The sequence below is a fragment of the Carcharodon carcharias genome (genome assembly GCF_017639515.1).
Source record: "Carcharodon carcharias isolate sCarCar2 chromosome 32 unlocalized genomic scaffold, sCarCar2.pri SUPER_32_unloc_2, whole genome shotgun sequence".
Classification (NCBI taxonomy): domain Eukaryota; kingdom Metazoa; phylum Chordata; class Chondrichthyes; order Lamniformes; family Lamnidae; genus Carcharodon; species Carcharodon carcharias.
Window position 1 is genome coordinate 375,340 of NW_024470686.1, and position 12,161 is coordinate 387,500.

The 12,161-nt window shown below is 45.0% G+C and overlaps 1 protein-coding gene across 1 annotated transcript in view; it reads right to left on the reverse strand.

Annotated features, from left to right (window-relative positions):
• The window catches only part of LOC121274141 (talin-2), a 402,472-nt gene that overhangs the window by 323,457 nt on the left and 66,854 nt on the right, over positions 1–12,161 (reverse strand). The window contains exon 2 of the mRNA XM_041181315.1: positions 9,200–9,293. The gene's annotated coding sequence lies outside the window, so the exon portion shown is untranslated. The remainder of the gene's footprint in view (positions 1–9,199; positions 9,294–12,161) is intronic.

A 12,161-nucleotide genomic window follows, 5' to 3' on the forward strand; every position in this document is an offset into this window, starting at 1 on the left:
AATAGAAGTTTACAAAATTATGAGTGGCATGGACAGAGTAGATAGTCAGAAGCTTTTTCCCAGGGTGGAAGAGTCAATTACTAGGGGACATAGATTTAAGGTGAGAGGAGAAAACTATAGAGGAGATGTGCGGGGCAAGTTTTTTACACGGAGGGTAGTGAGTGTCTGGAATTCGCTGCCAGAGGAGGTGGTGGAAGCAGGTACGATAGTGGTGTTTAAGAGGCAGCTTGACAAATACATGAATAGGATGGGAATAGAGGGATACGGACCCCGGAAGTGCAAAATGTTTTAGTTTGACAGGCAATATGATCGGCGCAGGCTTGGAGGGCCAAAGGGCCTTTTCCTGTGCTGTACTTTTCTTTGTTCTTTGTTTGTTCTTTGAGACCGCATTCGGAGCAGTGAATGCAGTAGACTAAATTGAGGGAAGTGCAAGTGAAATACTTCTTCACTTGAAAGGAATGTTTGGGCCCTTGGACGGTGAGGAGGGGGGAAGTAAAGGGGCAGGTGTTGCACCTTCTGTAGATGCATGGGAAGGTGTCGTGGGTGGGGTTTGAGGTAAATGAGTAATGAGTAAGGGTAATGGAGGAGTGGACCAGGGTGGGCGCTGGTGGGGTGATAAGTGAGAACAAGGGGGACCCTATCATGGTTCTGGGAGGGAGGAGAAGGTGTGAGGGCGGATGCGCGGGAAATGGGTTGGACACGGTTGAGGGCCCTGTCAACCACAGTGGGTGGAAAACCTCGGTGAAGGAAGAAGGAGGACATGTCAGAGGAACTGTTTTTGAAGGTAGCATCATGATAGGGTCCCCCTTGTCCTCACATCACCTCACCAGCCTCCGCATTCAAAGGATCATCCTCCGCCAACTCCAGCATAATGCCACCACCAAACACATCTTCCCTTCACCCCCCCTATCGGCATTCCGTAGGGACCGCTCCCTCCGGGACACCCTGGTCCACTCCTCCATCACCCCCTACTCCTCAACCCCCTCCTATGGCACCACCCCATGCCCACGCAAAAGATGCAACACCTGCCCCTTCACTTCCTCTCTCCTCACCGGCCAAGGGCCCAAACACTCCTTTCAAGTGAAGCAGCATTTCAGTTGCATTTCCCCCAACTTAGTCTACTGCATTCGTTGCTCCCAATGTGGTCTCCTCTACATTGGAGAGGCCAAACGTAAACTGGGCGACCGCTTTGCAGAACACCTGCGGTCTGTCCGCAAGAATGACCCAAACCTCCCTGTCGCTTGCCATTTTAACACTCCACCCTGCTCTCTTGCCCACATGTCTGTCCTTGGCTTGCTGCATTGTTCCAGTGAAGCCCAACGCAAACTGGAGGAACAGCACCTCATCTTCCGACTAGGCACTTTACAGCCTTCCGGACTGAATATTGAATTCAACAACTTTAGGTCGTGAGCTCCCTCCCCCATCCCCACCCCCTTTCTGTTTCCCCCTTCCTTTTTTTTCCAATAAATTATATAGATTTTTCTTTTCCCACCTATTTCCATTATTTTTAAATATCTTAAAATCTTTTATGCTCTCCCCACCCCCACTAGAGCTATACCTTGAGTGCCCTACCATCCATTCTTAATTAGCACATTCGTTTAGATAATATCACCAACTTTAACACCTATGTGTTCTTTTGTTCTATTGTTGTTGACATCTTTTGATGATCTGCTTCTATCACTGCTTGTTTGTCCCTACAACCACACCCCCCGCCCCTCCACTTCTCTCTCTCCGCCCCCCCCACACACCTTAAACCAGCTTATATTTCAACTCTTTCTTGGACTAGAACTCAAGTTCTGTCGAAGGGTCATGAGGACTCGAAACGTCAACTCTTTTCTTCTCCACCGATGCTGCCAGACCTGCCGAGTTTTTCCAGGTAATTCTGTTTTTGTTCTTATCCAAGTGTCTACTTTCCCTTTTATTCCATGACCTAGAATTTTGCTCAAGTCTGTTGTGTGGCACTATATAAAATGCATTCATTGGATTACTAGTCCAGTAACTGATCATTACACAATCGTACCCTCAAGCCTCCACACCTGGTTACTGTACTAAGCACATTTAACTTCACGTTATGTTGAAGTAGTCATTCAAAAGACAAGTTACACAAAGACCAATTATAACAAACTTGCCATTGTTACTGTAAGTTAATGCTGAGCAGATTTCACCAGCTCTGTACATCAGAGTGCACAGATGTATATTTGACTTTCGGACTTAGAATCGGAGCCTGCATACCTTGTTTGGTTTCACTTCAACATGAAGAGAATATTCAAGGTTCGATGCTTACATTGTTCCACGTTCAGTTTACACTGAAATGAGTGACAATTTGTTGAGAAGAATTCTCACCTGCTTACAATACTTCCGTTAGTAAATCCAGCCACACTGTTCCAGAGGCAGCACCAATTTTTTGGTTCCCTTTGCATTAACACATCTATAAATATTGGTTTCTATTGTAACCATGCATCACAGTAAATATCTAAGTCAGGCAGAATGCCCTCACTAATATTTGGCCACCAGTTCAACCATCCATTAACTCCATTTGTGGTCCAGATAATCTGCCTGGGTTCCTCAGGTGCACTTCAGTTGTGACACCTCTTCTATAAAGACATCACTGCCAATCTCATCGAACAAAGGTTTCTGCTCAGTGCCACTGGATATTCATTCAAGACATGAATCTCTAGTTCAGTTCACATGGACCATGGCCTGACACATAAACATCTCCTCTGGGAGGCCTAAATAAGAGCTAATTACTCATGCAATCTGTATGCAGAAACAGCAACCAAGTGGATAACACACACAGAGCTACAAATACAACAGCAACCCCAAGAGAGTAACATAGAAAGAGCTCACATTCACAACACCACTTTACAGAGCCTCCAGCCATCCCTAAGCACTTTCCAGCCAATGAAGTACTTTGTTTGAAGCCTAGTTACTCTAGTAAGGGTGGAAAACTCAGCAACCAATTTGTGCACAGGAAGCTCCCACAAACAGCAACAGTTAATAACCAGAAAACGGGTTTATCATTAAAATAAGCATTTTGAATAGGTGTTCAGCCTTCCAAGAGTAACCAGATTTAAAACTACTGAAATGACCAACTACACAGCACCATTTAATGGTTTCTTTGGTTACTTTATTAAATTAAATATTTGCAGATATGAAAAGTTATGCACTCGAGAAAGTAAGCACAGCTGGACGAGCCTCCCTGAACGAGGGCAATGGCTGAAATCACAATGTTAACCCAGGATGGCCTGACCCAGGTGAACTGGATCAATGTGAACCAAGGGTGGGGCCAGGTCCAGGTGAACTGGATCAATGTGAACCAAGGGTGGGGCCTGACCCAGGTGAACTGGATCAATGTGAACCAAGGGTGGGGCCTGACCCAGGTGAACTGGATCAATGTGAACCAGACTGGGGTGTTTTGTTGACCCCTTTAATCACATTTTGATTTAAAGTTTGTAAGTTTCCTTTAAACTTTGTTCTTGGTTTTACAGCTGACCTGAATTAGGGGCTGTGCCTGATTTATCCCAATTTTGTTGATTTGATTTTCATTTAAAAGATTATCAATGTGAACCAAGGGTGGGGCCTGACCCAGGTGAACTGGATCAATGCTACAACAGAAACAGAAAATGCTGGAAAAACCCAGCAGGCCTGACAGTTTGTGTGGAGAGAGAAACAGAGTTGACCTTTCGGGTCTATGTGACCCTCCTTCAGAGTTCAGGCTGCTGGAAGGCTGCAGTCATCCCCAATAGACTTTGCTACCTGGGGTTCCAGGAAGGAGCAGGCTGGATGAATACCAGAGGCAATGGAATGAGGCCATTAAGTTAGCATTACTGCCCACTTAAGGGTCTCCATTGACAGTGGGGCAGGAAGGCTGTGAATGAGCCTCCCACCCTGGATTTAACCAGAGTGGAGGCAGCGGGGATGGGATCCCCAACTTTCATCTTCCCGCTCGATTAAATGCCAAACTCGCCTTGGAGGAGGGCATTAATCTCCACCCAAGGATCCTGCTCCGCAATCCCTCTGATTTCAAACTGTCATCCTCATATTCAAATTCTTCAATAGCCTCATCCCTCCCTACCTCTGGGACCCCCTCCAGCCCATACATCCCTCCCTGTATCTCTAACTTCCTCCAGCCCCTACACCCCATACAACCCTCCCGATATCTCTGTAACCTCCTCCAGCCCCTACAACCCTCCCTATCTCTGTAATCTCCTCCAGCCCCTACAACCCTCCCTATCTCTGTAACTTCCTCCAGCTCCTACAACCCTCCTTATCTCTGTAACCTCCTCCAACCCCCACAACCTTCCCTATATCTCCTTAACCTCCTCCAGCCCCTACAGCCCTTCCTATCTCTGTAACTTCCTCCAGCCCTGACAACCCTTCAAGATCTCTGCATTCCTCCAATTTTCTCTGACTATGCACTCTCTCTCCCTTTTCCATTGTAGTCATCTTCAACCATCTGTAGGCCCCAACCATAGACTAAATCTTGTCACCTCTCACTAACCTCCTTAAAACCTACTTTTTGGACTGGGCTGTTAGTCAGTTCCCCTAATATCTCCTTCTTTGGGTCAGTATCAACCTTTGGGTCTGAGCACAACCATACAACCTTTTTCTTCCTTAAGGGTTTAAGAGTGCTATGTAACTCCAAGTTTCTCCTTTTATTTAGAACACTAATCCAGCAAACCTTTGCCTTCTACAATTTAATTGTTGAAAACATTCAGGCATTACCACAGCGAAGTATCAGTCACATGAAGTGCCAATCCTTGATCAAAAGCATTCTGAGCTTGGCTGGGAGCATTGCCATGTTGATGCTATGTTCAATCACAGAGCAAGGCAACTCATTTCAGTTTCTAAATGATTGGCTTCAGCGTCAATCAGATTAGGCACTCAAGTTCTTGAGCTGCTAGTCTTTGCACCATCAGTGAGTCATGGTGCAGGCTGCAGTAGGTAATGCTGGAGTTATTAATGCTGCAGTATATGCATGTAAAAAAACACTTTCAGGATTTTACCCCTTGCTCTTACAGCACCTGCCTCCACCCCTGCTCTGGGCTAAAGGACCAACTCTGAAATGATTAGTTCAACTGTTCTGCACTGCTCTGCAGGCTTGGAGGGGTGTTTTCTATGTCGAAGCTTAACCACCTTACCTTCAGTATACCCAGTCTTTCCAATAGCATGTTAAGCTGTGGTCCTGTCTACCTCTCAGACAGATATCAAAGATCTCAATAGACACTATTGAGAGGAAGAGCTGGAGTTCCCACAGGCCCACTGGATAATATTTCTCCCTCAGCCAATGTCATTGAAACAGATTATTTGATCATTATCACATGACCGTTTGTGGGATCTTGCTGTTCATGAATTGGCTGCCTGTTTTCTGCATTGCAACAGGGACTACACTTCAGTAAGGTGCTTCTTTGGCCACGAAGCACTTTGGGGCTCGGGAAGTTACTATAGAAATGCACATCTTTCTTTGCTGCTGTTATAAGCTCCTTCATACTGCCAGGGTCCACCAGCTAAAACCTCTCACAAATTCAGAAGACAGTCATTGTAGAGGTATCTGCCAAGCCCATAATGGGAACTAAGACGCATGCAACACCCATTAGCAGCCTCTTAACTCACACTCAGTTCCCCCACAAGAACATTATACAAGCTCTTCATATTTCACAAGAATGAGCTACACTGTTCCTTCACTGCTCCGTGCTCAGTGCAGCACACTGAGATTCGCTATCTCTTCCCTGGACACATCACAGGCCCAGCTCCTGGGCAGACTAGGAATTCTAACACTGTTAAACATGGAAATACTGTTGCTGTCATTCAGAAAGGCAATCGTGTCAACATGTCAATCGTGCACTGAGCTCTTGCCAGCAACATAAAGACCTCTGGTCATATATTCTCCCTTTAGTAATACCCACTCCAATCAGTGCAAACCTATAAATAGGAGTCAGAAATCAAACCACTCGGGGGTGGGATGGGAAATTATAAAAAGTCACAGCAGAGTTAGACAGTAATCTCAGGATAATCATCGAGTTAACACTCACGACCCACCAACAGCCCATTTCAGTTTTGCCACTCCAGAGAGGAGGGCATGGCACAGGTACCATGCCCCTCATTTCCATGTCCTGCCACCTCCTGGCACCAGCAGAGGGCTGCGAGCTGCTGGTGCCCTGGTTTCTTAGCTGCAGTGAAATGAGGGGAGGAGAATGAGGGATCAAACAGAATGTCTGAGTACATACGGGAAGCACGAGCGGAGTCAGAGCTGTCGGTGCTAGCTGCAGAATATTTTTCCTGACTTACAGAGATGAAACATTCCAAATCGATGGTGCAAATGGCACAGGAGAAAAAATCGTGACGAGAGTTTGATGCTTCTAGGGTGCACTGATGATAAATCAAGTAGATGTGAGCTTTAACTGGATAGAAGAGTGTCTGCACAGTACTGAGCACACAGTCTTATTGTTTGTAGGGAAAGAAAAGAGAAAAACTTCCATTTATTTATATCAGGCCTTTCAAATTTCAAAATGTCACAGGGTATTATACAGCCTTTTGACATGGAGTCGGCCATTGTACTGGCGAGAACTAAGGATGGTTCCAGGGATGTGAAACTTCAGCTATGAAGAAAGATTGGAGAGAAGGCGGCTAAGAGGAGATTTGTTAGAGTTGTTCAAAATCATGAGGGGGCTGGACAGAATAGATAGGGAGAAACCATTCCTATTCATCAAGGGATCGAGAACCAGAGGGCACAGATTTAAAGTGATTTGCGAAAGAAGCAAACCTGATGTGAAAGGAAACTTCCACACAGCGAGTGGTTCGGGTCTGGAGTGCACGGCCTGGAAGGGTGGTGGAGGCAGGTTCAATTGAGGCATTCAGGAGGGCGTTAGATGAGTATTTAAATAAAAACAATGTGCAAGAGTACAGGAGAAATGGCAGGACAATGGCACTGAGTCACAATGCTCATTCAGAGAGCTGGTGCAGACACAATGGGCCAAATGGCCTCCTTCTGCACTTCTGTGATTCGGTGAACTACTTCAAAATTGCACCATGGCATCTTTTATATCCAACTGAAGGGCAGGCGACACCTCAGTTTCAGGCCTCACCCAAAAGATGGCACCTCCAACACTGCAGCACACCCCAAGTATTGCAACAGAGTGTCAGACTGGGGTGCTCGAACCGACAACTTTCTGACTGAGGGAGGAGTGTTATACACTGAAGCCAGGACTGACACCAATCTGTTCAGCAAATTGGTGAGTATCAAACAGAGAGTAAGCATAAATTCAAGGCTGATGAGACTTTCATTATTTGAGAAAGAGAGAGCAATAACTGCATTAGAAACCAACCTACTCCAGTAGAATGATGCAACAGTAGTTTTCACCAACGTACCCATATTTCGAAGCAGCTTTTGTTACAGATGTTGGATTTTATCAGATAGTTATGTAGTAAACCATCTGCTTTAATTCAAGGTAAACTGGAGTCATTTGAAGAAGTGGGAGGGGGTTGTTGTTGGGATCTGCCCTTTGAGACCTAAAAGCAAAGAACTGCGGATGCTGGAAATCCAAAACAAAAACAGAAACAGAAATACCTGGAGAAACTCAGCAGGTCTGGCAGCATCGGCGGAGAAGAGCACAGTTGACGTTTCGAGTCCTCATGACCCTTCAACAGAACTAAGTAAAAATAAGAAAGGGGTGAACCTGCTTATTACACAGACAGGAACTCAAACTGAAGCTTACTTAAAGTCAACTGGAAGTGTTATCCCCTGGACACCAGGGAGGAGTGAGCTGACCTTACTGCTTCTGAGCCCGGCCGACTCCCTGGGGTCAGTCAGACAGTAGTAGTAGAGCGAGAACACCAAAAGCAGGTGTTGTTTTGACTGGCAGGAGAAAAGCGAGAGCCTGATGAGGGTGGAATGCCTATTTGAGGAAACAAGGACTAAGGACTGTGCAGAGTTACAGGCCCTCCAAGAGTAGCTTGCAACTGGACGTCTACTCGGTTAGGTTCAGTGATGGGGACTTTGTTTAATAGGCTACTGGAGGATTCAGCAGTGGGAGAGGAGCTCCTAAAGCTGGGAAGTGCTTGGAATTTTTAAACACAAGACCATGGGCCTGAACTTGCGTGGAGTGGCAGACAGAGTAGGATCGCCACACTGCTTCTAGTTACTTAAAAGAAAATCCAGCCGATCCCGGCCTTCCAGCTCAGGCCAGGCAACAACTGTGTAGTGCAGGGCGCTCCTGTGACCTTCAGTCGAGAGCTGCGGGGGCAGAGGTAAGGAAGCCAAACCACCCTTTTTACAGCACTAGCTGCCACATAACAGTTAAGTTTAAAGGTCCAGCCACTTTCAAGCCAGGGAGAGTGTAGGTTTGTAAGGTAAGTGGCCGGATCGGAGAGGGGGGGAGGGGTTTGCACGGTCATGTGGTGTGTGGGGGGATGGTGTGGGGAGGGGCTGCGGGGGGGAGGGTCAGGTGGTCCAGGGCTGTGGTTAGTACTATAGTCACCCAGGGGTTAGAAGTGGTTTTAGTTGTTCTAACTTTTCCTGGGTAACTATCACTGTAAGACAGACAGAACCACCCAAAGTCTGCGATTTAAAAATCATATTTTCAGATGGTTCCCAGTGCAGGGCCAGTGCCCAATGGAAGTTTGCTCTTCCCAGGCAATTGCCGGCAATCCTTACCTGAGGACTTCATGGCAGTGGGAGTGGGGGTTGGGGGAGGTGGGGGGTGGGGGGGGGGGTGCGGAGATGGGTCCCCACCACATCATCTTTAGGGTATGTACCTCCCAGTTACAACTCCCAGAAACTCGGGAGTTCCAGGCCATTACGTCTGCTGAAAGTGCAGCGTAATATGTAAATGTATACAGTGTGGGGTTTTTGGTTGTGGTAAGAAGAAATCTTTTTCTGTAGTTTAGTGTTATAATTACCCACTAATTGGTGTTTAGTCAACAGGTCTGACAGCATCTGCGGAGAGGAAGATAGTTAACGTTTCGAGTCCATATGACTCTTCAACAGTTCCGAGATGAAGAGTCATACGGACTCGAAATGTTAACTGTGTTCCTCTCTGAAGATGTTGTCAGACCTGCTGAGTTTTTCCAGCTATTTTTGTTTTTGTTTCAGATTTCCAGCATCCGCAGTATTTTGCTTTTATCTTAGTGTTTAGTCAATGTTGATTTAGTGTGTTTGCGACAGTAAAAGTCTTAAAAGGTGAAATCTTGTCATGCAAACCTTTGATTTGGTCACGGAGAAATTCATCCCTCTTTTTAAAAGTGATCAGTCTCTCTGGAGCCGTAATGCTTTAATGCAGCAACATCCTTGGCCCCTTGTTCAAACACAGGAATGAAATTAAAAGTGATGACAAAGTCAAAAAAAAAGGAAGCAAATTCATTTCAACAATTGTATCCAATCAGCAATGGGGCCTCGATCTCCTCCTTTCACCAATTATTCCAGCCCTATTGGTGAATCCCAATGCTTCCGCAAACGTCTAAAACTTCTAGAGGAAGTCCTGTGCTTCATGTCGATGCCAACTCAACAGACAAACCTTGGTCCAAAGCTGGTTGCTTTAAAATCTTATTGCACATGACGAAGGTAAAAACTCATCCTTTGTAATTTGGTGTCGGACTGTGTGAACCGATAGCATCCCACAGCGTTTTAAACTGTGCAACTGCCATCTCCAGAGATCGGACATCAGCATTAACGCTGGTCAGTGATTGAACTACTTCACCAATGGATCCAGGGCTGGGACTGATATTCTTGCAAGGAGATTTGCTAGTGCTGTTGGGGTGGGTTTAAACTAGCTTGTCAGGGGGCTGGGAACCTGAGGGCTGGCCCAAACTGGAAGAAAGTAAAGTTGGTAACAGGAAGTAGTAGTGAGACTAGAAGGCAGGAGAAACAAAGCAGAGCATTGAGTATGCTTTGAATACAGAATGATGTAAAAAGGACGAAGGGCACTCTGCCTGAATGTGCGCAGCATTTGCAATAAGGTAGATGATCTAAAGGCACAAATTGAGGTAAATGGGTGTGATATAATTGCCATTACAAAAATATTTAGGAAGAGCAGACAAGGGGATGGAGGTGGAGTTATGCTGAAAACAAGGGATGGGATCAGTGCATTGGTAAGGAGGATCTCAGATCGGAAGAACAATGTGTGGAATCTGTTTGGGTGGAGCTAAGAAACAGCAAAGGGCAGCAGACATTGGTTGGAGTTGTTTATCGGCTACAAGACAGTAACGGTAATGTGGGGCATGGTATTAATCAGGAGATGAAAGAAGCATGTAGCACGGGTAATACAGTCATCATGGGTGACTTCAATCTGCATATAAACCAAATGAGCACTGATGCTGTGGAAGACGAGTTTCTGGAGTGCGTTGGGGATAGTTTTCTCGAGCAGTATGTTGAGGTACTGACGACAGGACAGGCTATTTTAGAGCTAGTATTGTGTAATGAGAAAGGGCTAATTAATAATCTTGTAAAAGAGTCTTTAGGGGTGAGTGAGCACAAAATGATAGAATTTTACATTATTTTTGAAAGTGAGGCAGTTCACTCTGAAGCAAGTGTGTTAAAGTTGAATAAAGGAAATTATTAAGGCATGGGGGATAAATTGGCTGAGGTGGATTAGGAACGTACATTAAAAGTATGATTATACATAGGCAATAAATAGTCTTAAAGGTCTATTACATAACTTACAGCATCTATACATTCCTTCAATGTGCAAAAACCCAGAAAAAGTCAGTCAACTGCGGCTGACAAAGGAATTAAGGATTGTATAAGATTAAAAGAAAAGGCTTATAAAGTTACCAGAAGTATAGTAATCCTGAGGATTGGGAGATTTTAGTATACAGCAAAGGAAGATCAAGAAACTGGTAAAGAAAGGGAGAATAGAATATGAATGTAAATAGTAAAAAACATAAAAATGGACTGTCGAAGCTTCTATAGGTGTGTGAAAACGGGGGGGTTTGGCTAAGACAAATGTGGGTCCATTACAGGCAGAGTCAGGAGAATTCATAATGGGGAATAGTGAAATGGCAGTGAAGCTAACTGATTACTGTTTTCACTGAAGAAGATACAGGAAATTTCCCAGATTTATAGATCCAAGCGAGTAGGGAGAATGAGGTGTTGAAGGAAATCAGTATAAGAAAGAAGATTGTATTGGAGAAAGTAATGGGACTGAAAGTTGATAAGTCCCCAGCTCCTGATATTCTACATCCCAGAGTGTTGAAAGAGGTTGCCATAGAGATAGTGGATGCACTGGTGATCATCTTCCAATATTCTATAAATTCCGGAATGTCTCCTGAAGATTGGAAGGTAGCAAATGTCACCCCACTATTTAAGAGAGGAAGAAGAAAGAAAACAGGGAACTACAGACCTGTTAGCCTTACAACAGTAGGAGGGAAAATGCTAGAATCTATTATAAAGGATGTGATAAATGGACACTTGGATAATGATGATCTGATTGGGCACAGTCAGCATGGAAATGCGAATGGGAAATCATGTTTGATGAACTTGGAGTTTTTTGAGGATGTTACTAACAGAATCGTAAAGAGGAGTTGACGGATGTAGTATACTTGGATTTTCAGAAGGTTTTTGATAAAGTCCCCCACAGGAGGTTGGTTAGCAAAATAAAAGCACATGGGATAGGAGACAATATACTGACATGGATTAAGGATTGATTAACAGGCAGAAAATACAGAGAGTAGGAATAAACGGGTCATTCTCACATTGGCAGGTTGTGACTAGTGGGGTACCACAAGGGTCAGTACTTGGGCCCCAGCTGTTCACAATATATCTCAATGATTTGGACGTGGGAACCAAATGTAATATTTCCCAGTTCGTGGATGATACAAAGCTGGGCAGGAATGTGTGTTGTGAGGAGGATGGAAAGCGGCTTCAAGAGGATTTGGACAGACTTAGTGAGTGGGCAAGAACATGGCAGATGGAATATACTGTGCAAAAACGTGGGGCTATCCACTTTGGTAGAAGTAACAGGCATCCAGAATATTTCCTAAATGGTGAGAGATTAGAAAGTGTAGATGTACAAAGGGACCTGGGTGTCCTTGTCCATAAGTCACTGAAAGCTAACATGCAGCTACAGCAGGTAATTAGGAAGCTAATGGAATTTATCACAAGAGGATTTGAGTACAGGAGTAATGAAGTCTTGCTCCAGTTGTATAGAAGCTTGGTTAGACCGCAC